The sequence below is a fragment of the Magnolia sinica genome, chromosome 13, assembly GCF_029962835.1.
Source record: "Magnolia sinica isolate HGM2019 chromosome 13, MsV1, whole genome shotgun sequence".
NCBI lineage: Eukaryota > Viridiplantae > Streptophyta > Magnoliopsida > Magnoliales > Magnoliaceae > Magnolia > Magnolia sinica.
Window position 1 is genome coordinate 36,058,629 of NC_080585.1, and position 20,818 is coordinate 36,079,446.

General features: G+C 36.6%; 1 long non-coding RNA gene across 1 annotated transcript; it reads left to right on the forward strand.

The window, feature by feature from the left end:
- The first annotated feature begins 9,129 nt into the window (after nt 1–9,129).
- Nucleotides 9,130–9,612, forward strand: LOC131223577 (uncharacterized). Its single transcript, XR_009160552.1, has 3 exons — nt 9,130–9,217; nt 9,290–9,394; nt 9,498–9,612. It is a non-coding gene; the product is annotated as an uncharacterized LOC131223577 (long non-coding RNA).
- Nucleotides 9,613–20,818: the final 11,206 nt, after the last annotated feature.

Sequence of the window (20,818 nt, forward strand, 5' to 3'; positions counted from 1 at the left end):
AGGTATCACTACAACAAAAAGCGGTATACACGGCATTTGCATTGCACGTATATCGGCGCTATGTAAGACCCAACGACGGATATCGTACCATATTTTAAAAAAACTCTCTCTCTCTCTCTCTCTCTCTCTCTCTCTCTCTCTCTCTCTCTCTCTCTGCAACTCCACGACTCTCCTCTTTCCTACCCGTCTCTCTCTCTCTCTCTCTCTCTCTCTCTCTCTCTCTCTCTGCAACTCCACGACTCTCTCCTTCTCTCTCTCCTCTTTCTCTCTCATGGCTGCTTTGGGATCTCTCCAGCTGTAACAACCTCCTTTGGGATCTCTCCGTAGTATCTAGATCTGCTACTCTCTTGTTTCCTAGGGTTTTGGATCTGTTTTCTGCACTCTGCTGCAGTTCGGTCTTCTGCTGTTGGTGAATCTCAGATTCTCAGTTATGATCTATTTTAGAATACTTGATTAGGAATATGCTTTGTTGAATACAAATCCCTAATTAGGGATTTGTGTTGTCGAATCCATTTTTAGGGATTTGCATTGTCGAATCCATTTTTAGGGATTTGCATGGTCGAATCCCTAATTTAGAAGTGCTTGTTACATCTGCAGATTCTCGAATCAGGGTTGTTGATGGTGTTGATCTGATTCACAAGTTCAAAGGTATTAGCTAAAACCTTCATATATTGTTCTTGTCTGTATCTTGTCCATCATTTTTGTTGAAACTGTTTTAGGATTTGAGACGAATCACCAGCAGATAGTCCATTTCAACAAACAACTATTTTTCTATTGTCATGTTCTGTTGCGATTTTCATGGCGCTTCTTCAAATGTATCCTCATTGGATGGTGCTAATGCACTGTTGATGTGGGGTTGGATGGTGCTGGCCCATTACGGTGGGCCCTGCATGGCTCAAAACATATGGCAAGTACCGTATTGTCGAAACACAAGTGATAATTTCCCCAAATTGTCCATGGGCCATCACTCTCGGTCCGATCAGGGGATCCAAAGTTCTTTTCAATCTTTGAATATGGAATGTCTCTCTGTTTTCATGTCTTTCTATTTTCAGGCGTTTGATCTGACAGTGGTTACCATCCTCCCTGTGGAGATGGTTTTTGTTCATGGATGATTGAAGATGCCCACCTATCCCACCATCCAGATCATTTAAGATGGAGATGGCTTGTCTAATTTCAACAAACCTTACTCTGATGTTATACTGACTTGCAGAATTGGATCATTTCCCCTTCCCATATTGCCGTTAATGACTGTATTTTAGTTTCTTGTTACTCATCATAGTACATGTGGCTGTATTTTTCGTGTATCTGAATCGTCTGTAGGTGGGCCACCCAAATACAACCAGGAGATCTCAGCTGTTTGTTTATTCTCCTTTGAAAGTTGAATATTGGCCGGGTTCTAATAATTGTCACCATTTAAGTGAATAGGATAGCATGGTTTTTCCATGGATGGCTATCTACAACAAGACCCATTTGTATGTGCTAAAAACGTAGTAGATAAGGACACGCCATCATCTCCACAATAGAAAAACAGTTGTTTGTTTAAATAATCTGGATGGTCACAAAGTATGAGAGCTTGATATGCGGGAATCCAGAAAATGTAGAGCAAGATCCTAACCACTGGTTCGTGGACACTTGTTTGTTGAAATAGGACCAATAGGTATTTTCCATTTTCTAATAGCATAACGAATGACCACTAATCCAATCTCCAGATAAATAATCAAATAATAGTGAGAAAATCTACATTTTAGAGGACTATTTATTGTACATATTTTGTATAAGATGGGCATTTATTGATTTAAGTCCAGGCCCTTTTTCTTGGAGTCAATCAACTTGCTATTTGTATTTGCCGTTGTACATGTATCATTCATGCATTGTGTGAGACATTCATATTTGATATTTAGCTTGTTCTTCAACCACTGTTTTCATTTCTTCATGACAATTAATATGGTTGTCATAAGGTGTTGGAAGGAATTTGCCACGGACTTGTACCTCCGACATGGATCAGATTGGCGGGCCTGTGCTTTTTTTTTTTTTTTTAATTTTGTTGCATAAATTCAAAAGGGTCGTTATCCAACATATATTAGGGCCAGAACATTTGTCAGACTTCACCGCTAATGGATTTTTGTGTAAATTTGAAAGGGCTATGATTCAACTTCCATGTGTCACAGTTCAGGGCCATTCATCAGGTAGAGTGCACTATGATAGAGCCACAGTCATCTTAGAAACTTCAACAGTTCAAACTATATGATAGATCATGTTGAGTAGCTGACAACACTGAAGGTGCTTTACTCATATTTTCTATTGTGCAAACTATATGATCTGTAATTTATCTGTGTTAAGTATTTTGTTTTTCTTACACAGGCTATCATTAACAACCTCAAAAATAAACTTTCTACTGACGTGCCCCTCACTTTTATGCAAATGACAATCATCATCTGATTTGAGCTTGCCATCAATTGCAGAGTATGATGCTTGATATGTATGCATTCCAAGCTTGTACATGAGGCATGCATTAACTCAAAATAAACTGATTAAATAAGTGTAGTTTTTGGTTCACGGTGCATGTAAAATGCGACCTTACAATTTGGACTTCAAAGCCTCATATGCTACCACATGCAACCAACACTACAACAAAAACAGCTATACACGACATTTGCACTTTTCTTGAATTTTAGTTTTTATTGTAGTTGCATGAATCTTCTAACTTGTATACCAATAACTATGTTTCTTATAGATTACATGTATAGACTGTCTAAATTGGGTGCCAGGTTGGCAAGGATGACAGGGTTTGGTGTCCCATCTGTAAGCAAGGAGAGTTGAGAGAGAATCATTATCTTATTTACTGTACTTGTTGTAAGCTTCAAATCGATGTCCAAAGCGATAAGGTGTTGTCCCAATTTATTTTGGTGCTACAATTCTCTATTTGTTGTTCTGTCATTTTTGGTGCTTAATGGAGAGCAAAACTGAAAGTTGTTGTCCATCTGTTAAATTTCCAAACAAATTTTCAAGTTCTATGTTAGTATCTTCTAGAATTTTAGCTGTAGATTTTTTTTCCTCTTTTTAGATGAAATTCAACATGATCTTCCAAATTGCATATCTTTGATTCTTAGAACCAATACAAGCAATCTCTTCCTATATAGCTCTACAAAGTAAGTCAGCGGGTTTCTCTCCATTTGTTTGCCAGGTATTATTCATCAATCTCTTCCATAAATAATTGATCTTGCTTAATTTATATTTTTGTCGCTTCATTTATGTGTTTTCCTAGAGAGTAGAGGCCCAACTTGTAACTCCTCAGAACCCGCTCTGCCGTAAGATATTACGGTGTATGACGGTTCCCAGCAGGTTAAGTTGCAAGTTATTATATAGAGTTGGTTGGATGTCTTTTATATTTGTAAATGTTGTTAATAATTAGTTGGATGATGAATGATACTTGTGATTGTGAATGACAATAAACAACTTATTATATATGGAGCCCCAATATTGCTCATATGCTACTAGTATGCAGTAGATATTACTAGGTTAATTTATCAAAACAAAATTTATTTCTTTAGTTTAAAATTCATTCTGTTATTATTTAACTAGATGATGAATGCCAATTGTGATTGATTATATAATTGTTTAAGTATAGGACAATCAGTTGCCCATTTGAGAATTTTTATGTGGCCAAGCATAGATATAGTGTGCTTTTGGAGGCATAAAAATTCTTAAATTGTCCCACGTTTGGACAATTCAAGGCTAGATTGATTGGAATGCTTTTGGTTACCTGATTTAAATGCACATGCTAGTTCTGCGTTGTATCTATCATTTTCTCTCTGGTTACGTTTCTTATATTTATTTCTAATGTCAAATATCCTCACATTATGTTGATACTTGACATGGGAAGCAAATGCAAGATCAATGTATTTAGAGAGACATGGGGAGATGCTGCCGGAATTTCAGTGTGGGCATTTAAATGGGAACATGAAAGTATTATAATCTATCCAGTCTTGGATGGGTGACTGATTTAGTTAGTCAGTTAAAGATACCATTAGAGAGTCTATTAGATGCCTAAATCGTCGTTGCTTGTGGGGTGAGCAATAATGGTGCTTGTTTCATTATAATTTGTCTCTTTAGTACTCTTCCTTAAATTTCTCTTATACCCATTCTAGTTTATCTCTTCTAGGAAGCTTTGTCGGGCTCACGTTGTATTTCAACTAACTTGTCAAAGTAGCCGAGAAACATAGTGATGGATAAGAGTTGGATTCATTTGTCAAGGTATCTCAGTAACTTCTTCTTCCAGTTGTTGTGGCCCAATGGTTAAGATGCATTGTTTGATATGTCCTCCAATTGCATTGAATGGTTTAGGATAAGCAATGCATGTGTAAGTGGAGCTAAGGAATTCCTAGACTTTGCATTTACAAATACAAGTGATAGAGGGAGGATCCTACATCTATGTAAGAACTACAATAACAACTTCTGGGTATCTCGACAAAAAACATACGATCATATCGTGTGTGAAGGATTTAATACGAGTTATAGTCATTGGCGTTTTCATGGAGAAGTCACGTCTTCTTCTATGCCTAATCTGGATCCAAACGATGATATGCACGAATTGTTACATGATGCATTTGATTTTTCGGGTTCGAATGATCAAGAGAGTGATGCAACATATAGACCTACACAGGGGCTTAATACTGAAGCACAACAAATTTTCAAATTAGTAGAAGATGCCGATAAGGAATACACAGGCTGCAAGAAGTTTAGTAAGCTCTCTTTCATTATTCGACTATATCACATAAAGTGCCTTAGTGGATGGAGCGACAAGTCATTCACGATATTACTTGAATTGTTAAAGGATGCACTTCCCAAAGGTGAAACCTTACCAAGGTCTTTCTATTAAACCAAGAAGATTATTGGAGACTTGGGCCTAAAATACAATAAAATTGATGCTTGTCCCAATGATTATATGTTATATTGGAAGGATTCTGTCGACGAGCAATCATGTGGTATATGTGGTACTTCTAGATGGAAAACATTTGAACATCAATCAAAGGACGAGGCGACTTCTTCGACTGCCAAAGAGAGAAAAATTCTAGCCAAAATATTACGCCATTTTCCTTTGAAACTAAGGCTTCAGAGGTTGTACATGTCATCTAAAATAGCGTCCTCTATGAAATGGCATTATGAGTGTCGCACTGAAGATGGAATGTTAAGGCATCCGGCTGACTCCCCGGCGTGGAAAACTTTTGATCACTACCATCCGATCTTTTCATTGGATAGTCGCAATGTTAGACTTGGGTTAGCAGCTGACGATTTCAATCCATTCAAGACAATGAGTATTGCTCATAACACATGGCCGGTTATTCTGATACCATATAGCTTGCCACCATGGATGTGTATGAAGCAATCTTATTTCATGATATCCTTGCTTATTCCTAGTCCTTCTGGACCTGGTAATGATATTGACGTATATTTGCAACCTTTAATAGATGAGTTGAAGGATTTGTGGGAGGTTGGCATAGACATTTATGATGCCTCAAGCAATGAAATATTTCGAATGTGTGTAACATTGTTGTGGACTATTAATGACTTTCCTGCATATGTGAATTTATCTGGATAGAGCACTAAAGGACGCCTTGCTTGTCCTTGCTGTAACAAGGACACTTTGTCTAAATACTTGAAGCATGGTCGAAAGTTTTGTTATATAGGTCATCGTCGATTCTTGGAACTTGATCATAGATTTAGAAGTAATAGCAGATCTTTTGATGGTAAAGAAGAATTTAGTGAGGCACTAACTTTGCTATCTGGGTCTGATGTGTTGGATCAGTTACAAGGAATTAATGTCACATTTGGGAAGAAGACTTCTGGCAATTATGGGCACAAGAGAAGACGAGAGGATAATGCGAAAGATCAATATAATTGGAAGAAGCAGAGTATCTTTTTCGATTTGCCGTATTGGGAGCATAATTTATTGCGGCACAATCTGGATGTGATGCATATTGAAAAGAATGTGTGTGACAATGTGCTCGGGACATTGTTGAACATTGAAGGAAAAACAAAGGACAGTTTAAAGGCACGTCTCGACATGCAAGATATGGGTATAAGATAAACATTGCACCCAAGGCAGCTTTCATCGAACAAAACATATTTGCCACCTGCATGCTTTACAATGTCATCCGGTGAGAAAGATGATTTCTGCAAAGTTTTGAAGCGAGTGAAAGTTCCAGATGGTTATTCAGCCAATATTTCACGATGTATCTCAAAGAGCGCAAAATTTCAAGGCTCAAGAGTCATGACTGTCATGTTTTAATGCAGCAATTACTTCCTGTAGCGATACAAACAACATTGCCTAAGTGCGTGAGCTCAATCCTGCTTGAATTGTGCAATTTCTTTAGGAAATTGTGTTTCAAAGTTGGCCAAGTAAAAGATTTTGATGGGCTGGAATCTCAAATTGCGGTAACACTTTGTTATCTAGAAAAGATCTTTCCACCGGCTTTTTTTTGATATTATGGTGCATTTGCCGATTCATTTAACGGGTGAGGCCAAACTAGCAGGACCAGTACAATACCGATGGATGTACCCCATCGAGAGGTGGGTGCTAATATTTATAAATTAAATTTATTTTTCATGCTATTCCAGCCACGCTAATCAATCATATATTTCTAAACTGTTTAATATTGGTGACTATAGGTACCTGCACACATTGAAGTCATATGTACGTAATAAAAGTCGGCCCGAGGGTTCAATTGTAGAAGGGTACTTGGCGAAAAAATGCTTAACTTTCTGCTCGAGGTACTTGTATAATGTGGAGACAAGGTTCAACCGACTAATACGAAATGATGACTATGGTAACATCATTATAGAACAATCCGCTATTTTCCCACAAATAAGTCGTGCATTAGGGAAACTGGAGGATTATGTGCTAGATAAAGTTACATTTACACAGGCACATCGATATGTTCTATTTAACAGCGGTGCACTCATCCCATTTCTTGAGTAAGAAAACTATAACACTTACTTTATACATGATGGAAAATAAGTTACTATCACGTGTCTTACTGAAACCAATTCATATGCAGAGAACACATGAATATTGTTAAGCAAAGGAATCCTCGCGCACGACCAATGGATATAGAATGCTTTCACAATGAAACATTTCATAAATGGTTTAACGATCATGTAAGTAGTTGATGCAATAAGTCGATCGACGTGTGCATGTTCATTTATTTTCATTGTCCAGACATGTGCTTCTGTTTTAACATTTTTTAAATAGGTTGAACAGCTGCGCCAGGTAGAGAATGAGCAAGTCTCAGAAGACCTTAGATGGCTAGCTCGGGGTCTTTGTGCAATAAGAAGATACAAGAGTTTTATCATAAACGGTTTCGGGTTTCACACTAAAGACCGAGAAAAGAAAAGAAAAACTCAACATAGTGGAGTTGTGGTGACCGCAAAGACATCAAGCTTTGCGACTGTCAACGACAGAAATCCTGTTATAGGAGATGTAACTTACTATGGTGTCTTGACAAACATAATTGAACTGGAATATTGTGGTGATCGGAAAGTTGTATTATTTAGGTGTGGTTGGATTGATATTCTATATCAGGTCAGGGGTGTCAGGAAGGATGGGTTGGGGTTCACGCTCGTGAATTTGAAACAGTTATGCCATTCTGGTCGAGAGTTGTCTGATGAATCGTTTGTGTTTGCATCTTAAGCTGAGCAGGTGTTCTATGTACAAAACCCTATTGAGAAGGATTGGCATGTTGTGATGAGGGCAAAACTTAGGGACTTGTTTGACATGCATGGTGAGGAGTTTACAGATGATGCTGATGCATACTTGGGGAGCTCGCCATGCAAATTTTGGAGGATTCGAGTGATGACATTGATAGTTGGGAAAAGATAGATATCGATGGTACAACAATTATCACACCTTTACCACCCACCCAGATAATGGTAGATGACCAAACAGATGACACTGAGTTTTCTGATCGTGATGGAAATGACATTATGTACAATAATTGATTTCTTATAGACTAGATTGTCTTAAAGTATGAAAGAGAAATTCACATCTTTTTTCATATGGTTGAATTATTATTATTTTCACATGTTCATTTATTTTCATTGTCCAGACATGTGCTTCTGTTTTAGCTTGATATGATGATTTTGGAATATGTTCCATTGATAATGGGATTCACAATTTGTACGGCTTGTATATTTCAATATGCAACTGTCCACAAATCAAATTGTTCATTTTATAAATCTCCATTTAAATGAGAAATATTTGATTATCATATTGTTATATTGCTAGACATATACAGGTTTTAAACATGAGTACTAGACGCAGGGTTAGGCAATCTGTAGGCCCTATGACTGATAGCACCAGCCAGCCTCAACTGCCCTAAACTAATGTTGGTCTTGCCCAACCTCACCTGCCTCAGGCTACTAGTGGTATAACAAAATGTGTTCTTCTCTCGTGGACAATGTGTTTTACCGTGTAATTTACTTTTGTTAATTAGTTTTATATGTACCATTGTGATTTTATTCAACAGATTCAACATCCAAGAAAACAAAGACTCGAGGCCCCACAAACTCCTTTAATGTTTGGAAAATGCGTGAAGGTCAACGGATTTCTATTTCCATCAACGATCTAGGGCAGCCCAATTGTGACAATGCTAGTAAGCTGACAAATTTCATAGGGACAATAGCACGCAATGGGGTATATGCTCCCCTTACATTTAATGATTGGAGGGCGGTGCCAAATGCGAAGAAAGATGATATGTGGGGGCTTGTCATGGTAATGGTTACGATGTTTTTTTTTTTTTTTTGGTTCATTATGTGATTGTCTGCTTTTAACATGTGATGCAGTCCAAGTTTGAGTTTAACGGTAATGCTAAGGCTTGGGTACTGAAGTCACTTGGTAAAAAATGGAGGGAATGGAAGGGCAAGCTGAAGAAACTCTATTACTCTTCTCATGAGACTAATGAGGAGCGGCTCGCAGATCTTGATGGGCGGGTCCAAGAGGATCAATGGAAGACTCTCGTTCAGTTCTGGAACTCTGAACAGGGGAAGGTATGCCTCATTCAATTATAGAACTATACAAAATCTTTTGTTGATATTTTATAATTTACTGTTTGTGTGTCACATATGGGCTCGTTCTAAAAAAAATAAAGAGAATTAGAAGAAACAACTGATTAACCACGCGGCAGGCTCGAAGAGTTTTGCGCGAATACGTGAGGAAGAGGTAAATTTTATTAATAACCTGACTAACCATGTTAGTATATTTGTGTTATATAACTTGTTTGCATAATAATAGAGGAAAAGGGCTAATGGGGAGGATCTGAGCTGGGCAGATATGTTTATCTTGACTCATACATGCAAAGATGGAAAGCCTGTGGATGAGGCCTCATCAGTAGTAATGGTATGTTAATGTATTTACATGCAAGAAGAGCTCCATATAAATGTGTAGCAGCAGCTAGAGTATTTACACATTAACTGTTACCATGTGATAATTATTATTGCAGACAAAACTCAATGAAGAAATATCTCAGCAACCCGGGGCCTCACAGAGTAGCACGGCAAGGGATGATCTATTATCTCAAGTCATGGGAGAAGACAAGTATGGTCGTGTTCGCACTTACTACGTGAAAAATGAAAAAAAAATGACGGATTTAGAAACGGTTCTGGAACCGTCTCTAAAATTGCTTGGTTTAAAGACGCTTTAAAGACGGCCGTAAACCGTCTCTAAAATTTTAGACGGCCCCTGACCGTCCTTAATATTGTCTTAAAATTTTGAACCGTCCACAAATCATTTAAGACGGTCATTGACCGTCTTATATGGGTCATTTGAGACGATCGCTGGCCGTCCACATTAGAGATGGTCCTTGACCGTCTTATATATGGTCATCTGAGACGGTCATTGGCCTTCTGCATTAGAGACGGTCATTGGCCGTCTTTTACTTGAAATCTGAGACTGTCAAAGACTGTCTCTATTAGAGACGGTCCTTAGCCGTCTTACAATCTTGTCAAAGACCATCTCCATTAGAGATGGCCCTCGACCGTCTTTATTAGAGACTGTCAAGGACCGTCTCTATTAGAGACGGTCCTAAACCGTCTTATAGCCCTATCAAAGACCGTCTCTATTAGAGACTGTCAAAGACCGTTTCTATTAAAGATGGTCCTAATCCATCTCTAATGCTCAATTAAGCCGCTCAAAAAAATTATGAATTTCGAAAAAAAAATAGTTAAGAAGCTTAGAAAAATAATTAACAATGTTTACGAAAATTTTAATTTTTGAACAAAAAAAAAAAAAACTGTCGATAATTTTGAAAAAAAAAAAAAGATTTCAATAAAAAAATGATATTTTGAAAAAGAAAATTTAAAAAATTTAACAAAATTGTGAAAATTTTGACATATTGAAAAAAATATATAATTTTAAAAAAAGAAAATTAGATTTTGTATTTTGACAAGAAAAATTGAAAGGTTATATATAACAAAAGTGAGATTAAAAAAATGATATTTAAAAAAAAATTAAGAAATTAAACAAAAATGTGAAAAAATTGACAAATTGTAAGAAAAAAATATATATTTTAAAAAAGAAAATTAGATTTTGTATTTTGACAAGAAAAATTGAAAAGTTAGATAACAAAAGGGAGATTTCAATAAAAAAATGATATTTTGAAAAAGAAAATTTTAAAAAATAAACAAATTTGTGAAAAAATTGTCAAATTGTAAAAAAAATATATATTTTTTAAAAAGGAAAACTAGATTTTGTATTTTGACAAGAAAAATTGAAAAGTTATATAACAGTATTGTATATCCTTGCCACCCATATGTTTCTCCAACCCATTTTTTGGCCGGGTATAAAAAATTGTGTAGATTTAAATCTTAAGTGGACCACACCATTGGAAAGAATGATAATATAGTACCTCGCCATTAAAAATTTTAAAGAGCCCATTTTAAAGTTTCAGTAATGTTTATTTGCAATCCAATTTGTTGATAATGTCAAGAAGATCTAGATGAAGGTAAACTACAAAGATCAAATTGATCCAAAACTTTTGTGGCCTTCAAAAGGTTTTTAATGGTTATTCGTCATATTATTTTGATTGGTATGGCCTACCTAAGATTATTTAGTTCTTATGATTTAAAATCACATCTTAAAATATGATGAAAAAATATATGGACGATGTCGATATACATAAAATATATCAAGATGGGCCCTACACGGTTAGAGTAACACCCATGAAGGAGTTACCGAAAATAGTGTAATAGTACTATAAGGTCACCTCATGGGAACTTTCCGTACATCATCGTAGCCTATAGAGCTTTGACTCATGGACTGCTGGTGTTGGGGTCACTTGCCAAACCGCGTGCAAATCCTACACCTCCACTCTGTCCATCTATTTTGATAGATCATTTTAGGTTATGATGCCAAAAAGGAGGCAGATAGGAGACTTTGGTGGACCACACCACATGAAACAGGGGTCACAGCTGTAGTCATTTAGGTGGGGCCTATATAGTTTCACAATAATGTCCACCACAAAAATTCATCCATATAGATCATTTCAGGGCATGGGTCAAAGAATGAGGCAGATCAAAATCTCAAGTTGATCCACCACAAAAAAATAAAATAAAATAAAATGTAGGGATTGAACGCTTACTAATAAAAAATTTCAGAGGGCTACAAAAGTCTTGGATCAAGCTGATATTTGATTTTTCTCTTCATCCATGTATTTTTTTTTTTAAATACTTATTAACCGGTTATATCTCAAATAAGCATCATAGTGGCCCTAGGAAAGTCTCAATGGTGGGTGTCACTGTCCCCACTGTTTTCGATGGTGGGGCCACTTGAGATTTGGATCTGACTCGTTCTTTTGATCATCCCATAAAATGATCTCTCCAAATGAATGGACGATGTTGATATAATACATACATCATGGTGGGGCACACAGATTTGACTCCTTTTTTGGATCAAGTGTTAAAATAATCCGTTAAAATGAATGGATGGAGTGGATAAATAACATACATCACGATGGGCCCCACAAGACTTAAAAACTAGGAGACAGATTGGCTACTCCCCCTGACACCAGCCCCGTGGGGCCCACCATGATGTATGTGTTTCATCCATTTTTACAAATCATTTTAGTAATTTACAAAAAAATAATAATTATAGGGATATAAATCTTAGGTGGACCACACCATATGAAAAAAATAATGATTGGATATCCACTATTAAAATCCTCCTAAGGCCTAATGTACCGTTTATTTGACATCCAATTTGTTGATTAGGTCATAAATACCCAGATGAAGGGACAAAATAAATATCAGCTTGATCCAAAAATTTTATGGCCCCCAGAACATTTTTAATGGTCAACGTTCATTAAACACTGTTTCCTATAATGTGGTCCACTTGAGATTGAGATATAACTGATTTTTTCCATAGGAAACCGTGGGAATAATGTTTCCACCATTGAAACCTTTCTATGGCCCACGGTGATGCTTATTTGTCATCCAACCTGTTCGTAATATCACAAAGACATGGATGAAATGAAAACACAAATATCAGATTGATCTAAAACTTTTGTGGCCCCCATGAAATTTTCAATGGTAGATGTTCAATTCACACTCTTTCCAGTAGTGTGGTCCATTTGAGCTTTGGATATGCTTCATTTTTAGCCCACAGTGATGTAAGTGTTTTATCCATACTGTCAATTCATTTTTCCAGATCATTTTAGTGGTTGAGCCCAAAATTAAAGCATATCCAAAGCTCAAGTGGACTATACCACAGGAAAAGTGGGAATAATGATTCCCACCGTTGAAATCTTCCTATGGCTTACAGTGATTTTTATTTGTCATCCAACTTGTTCAATAGATCACAAATACATGGATGAAGGGAAAACTAAAATATCAACTTGATCCAAAACTCCAGTGGCCTCCCAAAATTTTTCAATGATTCAGTTTATACTATTTCCTATGATGTGGTCCACTTCAGATTTTTACAGGCTTCATTTTTAAGCTTATGTAATAAAATTATATGTTAAAATGGATAGATGGAGTGGATAAAATGAATAAATCATAGTAGGCCCACATGATTTACTTAGTATGCTTGGAACAGATTGACTACTCTCCCTGACACCAGCCAATGGCTGGTGGTCAGTGCTCTGTGGCCCTACCATGATGTATGTATTTGATCCATGCCGTCCATATATTTTTACAGATAATTTTACAATATGAGACCAAAAATAAAATTTATCCAAATCTCAAGTGGACCACATTACAGGAAACAGTGTTGAATGAGCGTCGACCATTAAAAACATTTTGATAGCCATAAAAGTTTTGGATCAAGCTGATTTTTGTTTTTTCCCTTCATTTGGTCCTATATGACCAAATCAATAGATTGGATGTCAAATAAACAGTACAGTGGGCCTTAGGAGGATTTTAATGGTGGATATCCAATCACTATTGTTCTCATGTGGTGTGGACCATCTGAGATTTATATCCCTCTAATTTTTGGCATAAAGCTCTAAAATGATCTTTAAAAATGGATAAACGGAATGGATGAAACACATACATCATGGTAGGGCCCACGGAGCACCGTCCATGGTCCTGCCCAAAATTGGGCGCGCGCTCAAAACAAAGCCGCGCCCAATCTCCCCCCATTCTCTCACTCGGCGCCCTCTCTCTCTCTCTCTCTCTCTCTCACCCCTGCCCTCTGCCATGCGTCGCCCTCGAAAACCATCGCTACATGTATTACATCGCAATCCTTTCATCTCTCTCGATCGAGGTAAGTATCTACGTCTCATTCCTTTCATCTCTCTCGATCAAGGTTAGAAATCGATTTCCTCTCTCATTTTTTTTCTCATTTCTTCCGGCCAAGGTCCGCCAGCCTCCTACCTAGCCCCTTTCAAAACCCCCATCTCCTTCCCATTTTCTTCCAAAACCTCAAACTCATCCCTGTCAAAACCCCCATCATCGTCCGCAACTAGCCCCTTTGAAAACCCTAAACCCCTATAGATCGAAACCCATCGATTTTGCATATGAAACCTTCCGATCTGGCAATGCTCCCCTCCGACGCCGTCGATCTTCGTCATCTTCTTTGTTTACCAATCGATCTACAAAGGTAAACCATATGGGCTTATGCAGTGCAAAAACGATCTGCCAAGGAGAGATTGCGGTGCGTGTTTAGAAGATGCTATGGGTCGGATTCCTACGTGTTGTAATGGAAAACAAGGTGGGAGAGTTGTTGGACCAAGTTGCAATTTAAGGTATGAGACGTACAAGTTCTATGAGGACTTGGGCACAACACCGGCTCCTCCATTAACTAACACATCTACCACTGTTAAGTTTTCATATATTCTTTTCTTGATTTTTGTCCGTCTTTTTGGTTAATCAAAGATAGAGACAAAAGGCAAAGATTGTAGGCTTGATCTTATTGCTGGGTCAGAACATATTTAAGACTGTACTCACCTAATGGATGGCTTGCATGTAAGCTGTTTGTTCTGTGTTTTTAAAATGGACTGAGCAATGTTGACATGTTTGATGTTGAACTGAGTTTGCAAAAACATGAACTAGCTTTTTAAATTTTTCTAAGGACAGTAACAGGAGTGGATTAGGTGTTACTTGAGTAACACACCTTAGTGGTGTTACCCTTACCATGGAGCCCACTTTGATGATGTGTTGTATATCCACGACGTCCATACATTTTTCCAGACCATTTAAGGATATTTTTTCTTATTTTTTTAGTTATAAAATGGTATATATCTGGAATTATTAGCTGATGCTTCTTCCATGTGGATTTTTTGGAGTATTTTTTTCCTTTAGTTTTTTCTTTTTAGTTTTATGATAGTTTGTTATATCAGTTCTTGATCTAGATTAGTTGATTTCATGGACACATTTACATCTGCTAGATTGAGTTCCTCACATTTGTGACTTTTTTCTTTCACATACTTGATAACCCATGTTTGATGATCTGTATGTTGGGACCTCTTTGATTGATATGTATGTAAAATGTGGTTAGATTAAAGATGCACACATACTATTCGATAAAATGCTTATGAGAGATGTTTCCGAGATAAATGTGGTTCGTCTAGAAGTGTTTTCTCTTCGGCCCTTGCCAATGTAGTTCTTTGGTTGGGCTGCAGCTCTTGTAATTTTTGTGTTTCCTCTTTCTTTGTCTTTTTTGTTGTTTGTTGTTTTTTTTCTTTCAGCTTTGCCATTTTTAATAAAGTTGTCATCTTTCAAAAAATAAATAAAATCTGTAATTCCTTCATTGGATTTTGTTGCATCAAATAACTTGCAATTGCCTCATGAAGACATTATGATATTATATTCTAGTATTGTAAGGATTCATCCATTTCAATCATTTAATTCTTTCTCAATTTTGACTATTTTACGTATTGTTATAGAAACTAAAAAGGGGAGTGGTGGAGGCATATCCTTCTTAGATGGCTCTGATTAAAATGAAGAACAAAAACTAGATGTAGCAGAAAAAACTGATGGTGAAGAACATGTTGATGGTGATAATGGATAGCCTGTTGAGGAAAATGTCGAAGTAGACTACTCGAATCTTACTGGGAGACAGAAGAAACTGTTTGAATTGACGATGAAGATGGCAACTCTCTTCCAACCCATAAAAATAGTAGTATCATTATGTGAAGTTAACATAACTTGTGTCATTTCCTTTTACCTTAAAATAGTAGTATCACTATGTGAAGTTTAATATGACTATTTCTTGCCATGGTTCTCTACTTGCAGAATGAGGCAAGAAACTTGCCTCCCTTATGTTCACAAATCATCTTTCTTCCTAGCTACAGTGATGTCAGCACGTTACCAGTTTAGGAGCTTGAAATATATTGCTAGGAGATCCATTGAAAAAGTGTATTGTTAGAAGATGATAATTAGCCATTTGCTAAATATTATCCCATGTCATTTTTCTTCAATGCATATGATGTAGGGGAACTGATATGAGCAGTCCACATGGCATACATGTTGGCCTGTTAGACCGTCTTGTAATTATACGGACAGAAACTTATGGTCCAACTGACATGATACAGGTTCATGCTCAATTACTTCTCTGTTTCTGTAAAAATGCATAATCTACTCTTTGTAGACTTGAATCATTTGATTTGGAGATAATTCTAGATCTTAGCTTCTTTTTCTTCCAGTATGGGATTGTATACCAGCTTGGCATTGCCAATAAAAGCACCAGCATTGCCATCTATTTGTTGTCTTGGATCTATGTGGTTGTGGTTGTTGCTATTTATCTGGTAATCATGCATGCTCATGACAAGTACTCTACGAAGGAGCACATTTACTACCGGGCAGTTAATTGTTCGTCATCTGCCTCACGACATTGGTGGTCATCATATTGCTGAGATTCACCAGGTGATGATGTGGTTAGTTCAAACATACGGCTTTATGACAGTTTTTTCAAGCAGAGATGCTCCTTGGTGTTGCTGGCCAAATGGGTACTCAAAACTTCAATGTGGCTAATTTTCATTCTCTGGATTGCTCTGATTTTTCTCTATCCTAGGACCGATTTTTTTTTCCTTTTATTTTTCTTTTTTAAGAAAGGAGAACTATCCTAATTCACTATAGGAATCCTATTTATGCTGTCCTAATTTTGCATGTAACTGTAATAAAATATGATGTTTCTATTGTTGATGGAAAATACTCCACTAATCATAAACTGAACATTCTTTCTGTGGCCTTGTCTCCACTGAAAATGTAGGCTGTTGGCACTTGGCACTTTTCTCCAACAGTCACTTACAGAACAACCAATTCACTGGATCGGTTATCTTCCTGGCTAATCTCCCACTGTCTGAATTTTATGTCTGAATTTTCTGTCTCAAACTCAAGTGTGTTCCTAGCAAGTCTTTAAACATGTTTTATTTTTGTGCTGCACACTGAAGCATTTGCTGATCATTGATTTGCACTGTGCAGCAGGCCTATTTGTGTAATGTCAGCTGTTCCATTTACTTTGGGTTGGCATCTGTAGAGTCTATATAGGGATTTGGGCTGCACAATGTAGTATGGGGTACATGGGGGTCATAAATTTTATTGTACAATATGTTCCATAGAACAAAGAAAAATGCACAGTTGAAGATATTTGACTCCAGTGCTTCATTGTAACAAATCTCTGTATACCTGAAATATTGAACCTGATTTTTTGATGAATATATCTGATCTGATTTAATTGGATCTGGACCCAGATTTTTTTGATGATACTGTTGCTCAAAGAGCTATCGAATTCATGTTGGGATGGTGAGTCATGGAAACCCTCACATTTATGATTAGTGTCAGATAACAACATGAGCATCTACATCACTGTATGTGAGAAGACCTGCCCAAAGAGAGCATTGGCACAACATTGGTTTCTTTCATCATTTTACGTATAATTCAAAGAGCCTTTAGACAATGTACAATGGTATAGGAAAAAGTTGGTTTTGTTTGGTGATCTTTTGCTGCTATTGCCATCTGACTATATGTTTTTCAATGTAGATTTTAGCAGATGCAATGGGGCTTGGAAAGACTGTAATGACTATTGCATTAATACTTGGAAAACTAGTTAGGAAGACTCCAGATGACCAACAAGTTGAAGAACAAAATCAGGATTTTGACAACAAGAAAACAAAGAATGGTCAGAAAGATCCTCAAACACAAAAGCCTGCCCACAGTTAAAGGAGGAACTCTTGTTGTCTGTCCAATGGCATTGTTAGGCCAGTAGAAGGTAAGATTTCGTTTCATTTCATAACATGTTTACTACTAATCCTGTAGTTAAAGTTGGCATTCTTTTAATGATGCAATTGAATGAAAAATTAAAATAGCACATTGTTGTCTGTCCAATGGCATTGTTAGGCCAGTGGAAGGTGAGATTTCATTTTTTCCAATTGTTGAACACACTTACAAATAGTGCATCCAAACACAGCCGTGTTGCCTGATTTTTTATCATTTTAGCTGGTGGGTCTTAAATAAATTACAATAGCCATTAAAATGCCTATTTTACAATGGTTACAGAATAATCTGGAAGACCTCTACAACCTTTTGTACTTCTTACATGTCGAGCCATAGTGCAACTGGGCTTGGTATGTGCATGAAACATTGGTTATATCTTGTGTGGGTATCTCTCCTTTTGAACTTTCTTTGATTTGGTGAAAATCAATGTGACTTTAGGATGATGTGTGGGCTGTTTTCAATTGAACTTTCTTTGATTTGGTGAAAATCAATGTGACTTTAGGATGATGTGTGGGCTGTTTTCAATTGTTTTGGGATGAAAAACCAATGAAAATTGGGATGTTCTTAAGCAGTTTGATGCATATTGGTTGAAAAATGAAGTGTTGTGCAAATTTATTATAATTTTTTGTGGTTTAGATGATGGAATCTCATGTGAGTGCTTTTGCATTTATCAATTCTTAAAATTTGTGGGATTACTTGATGTGAATCAATGGGAGTTTTTGATGATTAGTAGTTGCTTTTGGGTGTTCTTGGACTGAAACTAATGGAATTTGGGGCACTTTCAAGTTATTTGGACTTGGCATAATTAATGGAGTGTTGTACACATCATTTATGTTACATGTAAGCGAAGCTCATGTGGATACTTTTGCATTTGGCAGTTTTTGAAGTTTATGTGATCATGTTATATTAATTGATGGGAATTTAGGATGATGGGTACTTGTTTTCGGAATTTTTTTTTTTTTTTGGGACCAAAATAAAGGGAACTTGGGATGTTCTCAAGCAATTTGATGCATATGTATTGACCCAGATGTTCTTCATACTTGGATTATCTGAAAAATGGAGTGGTCATGTAGATACTTTTCTGTTTATTAGTTTTTGAAGTTTGTGTTTATTTGATGAAAATCAATGGGAGTTGAGGATGCCGGGTACTTGTTTTCAGGTGTTTTGATTGGAACTAAGGTAAAGGGACATGCTTTAAAATGATCCGATGCACATTGATTGATTTTAATGTTTTTCAGATTTTAATGATTGTATTTATATGCATGTGGTGTCCTCGGGTCTTACATGAACTAATTTATATGCATGTGGTGTCCGCGAATCTTACATGAACTAATATGACGCCCCTAACTAGATTATGTGGAGCAAGAAAGAAGTTAGTTTTCTTCCCTTTACCATTGTTCTTTGATTGTTAATCCATGCAACGATTATTTTTTTATGCTATAGGTCTTGGCACTTGCTATTTTTCTTAGAATTTATTAGTTTAATAACCTAGCTATGTAAACTATTAGACTTCGTTTCATAAGCATAAATATGAATCACCTTCTTTCTTCTTTCTACTAGGTGGCATCAAATGTACCCTTTAGGATGATGTGTATGATTTCCTCCATTTGCTAAGCACCATTTCTAATGAAAAAGAAGTAAGCAATGAATGTCTAGGTGCAGATGCTGATGAAAAAGAAGTAAGCAATGAAGCAGGCCGTTCAATCTGATCAATCTACTCCCTGAGGAGGTTGGAAATCAAATGATATGTACAACAATTCAGGTATGGTTTGCACCAATTCAAGAGACTGTACATTAAAGGGTACAATTAGCCTAGCATACAAGTTGAGATGTTTCCATGTATGCTGATAGTTGCTTTGTTTCTTCATGATACATTCCGTGGAAGGGTGTGTGAGTGTCCGTTGGTTCAGGAAGTGGAGTTTAAGGGAGATGTTTATAGCACTTGTCAAGGTAAACCTCTCTCTCGCTCTCTAGGGTATATCCTATCTCTGTATCTCACACAAACTTTCTTATAAAAGAAAGTGAGTTTTTAGGTTGTAGAAGGGTGTCCTATTTCATGGGATTGCTACTTACTAGTTTTACTTCTTTTCCATTACTCTTACCACTATGTTATGTGCAGGTACCTATGGTCTCCTATATATTTGTTGTATATGATTACTTGGAACCGAATGTGCAAGCCTTCATTACTAGCTATAGTTGCTAGATCCATCTATATGATGGAAGAATGGACTGGTTTATTTGAATGTAAAACTGTCATGATATGTTCGTGTGATGTCTGGATAGTCTCTGTAGGTATTTCACACCCTTTTATCATACTTATCTGCAAAATGCACTTATCCACAATGCCTTCAAATTGATTTTGATATATTCTTTGGTGACATCAAGATCTTATATATATGGCTTTTATCATTTATGCAAAACACGCTTATATATAGTGTTTACAAATTGATTTTGAAACCCAGCATTGTTTCAAGAAGAACCTTCATTTTGTTTCATGAATAGAGGATGGACAAGTGATGAGCTTTTTTTGTTGTATTAGAAAGAAAATTTATTTGGAGATGTCTGAGTGAGGCACATGGCATAATTGTGAGTCCATCTCTCCATATGTCACATTGGTTATATATGAAAAGATCATCAACTATCTACCCTGTTTCAATCTAGAAAAAAAGAATCAGTATTTGGTCGTGCTGGATGTATTTGACTAATAAATTGAACCTTACTGATAAATTGGAAATTTTTTATTTAGTAAATGTTTTCTTGATTTTTTCTTATTCCTTATATTGTTTCCCAGTTATATTTGTGTTGGTTTTAGACAGGTAGCAATAGAAAGTGTTGGTTGATTGTGACTTATAAATAAAGGGATGAGTAACCAGCAATACGAATATGGGAGGCCTTCCCCAGGTATCCAAATGCTTTTAGATATAATTATGTTGTTTTTAAATGTATTAGATCGAAATTGATGAAGCAGATCCAGATGTACGTCGGAGTTATCCGGATGTTGAGCGGGGGTCCCTGGAAGGTGGGAACCGCTGTTATGACCATGATGAAGCTGTCCATTTCCTATGGACAGCATTGGAGTGGCCTGACCATTTGGACAGGCCATGTTTATGTA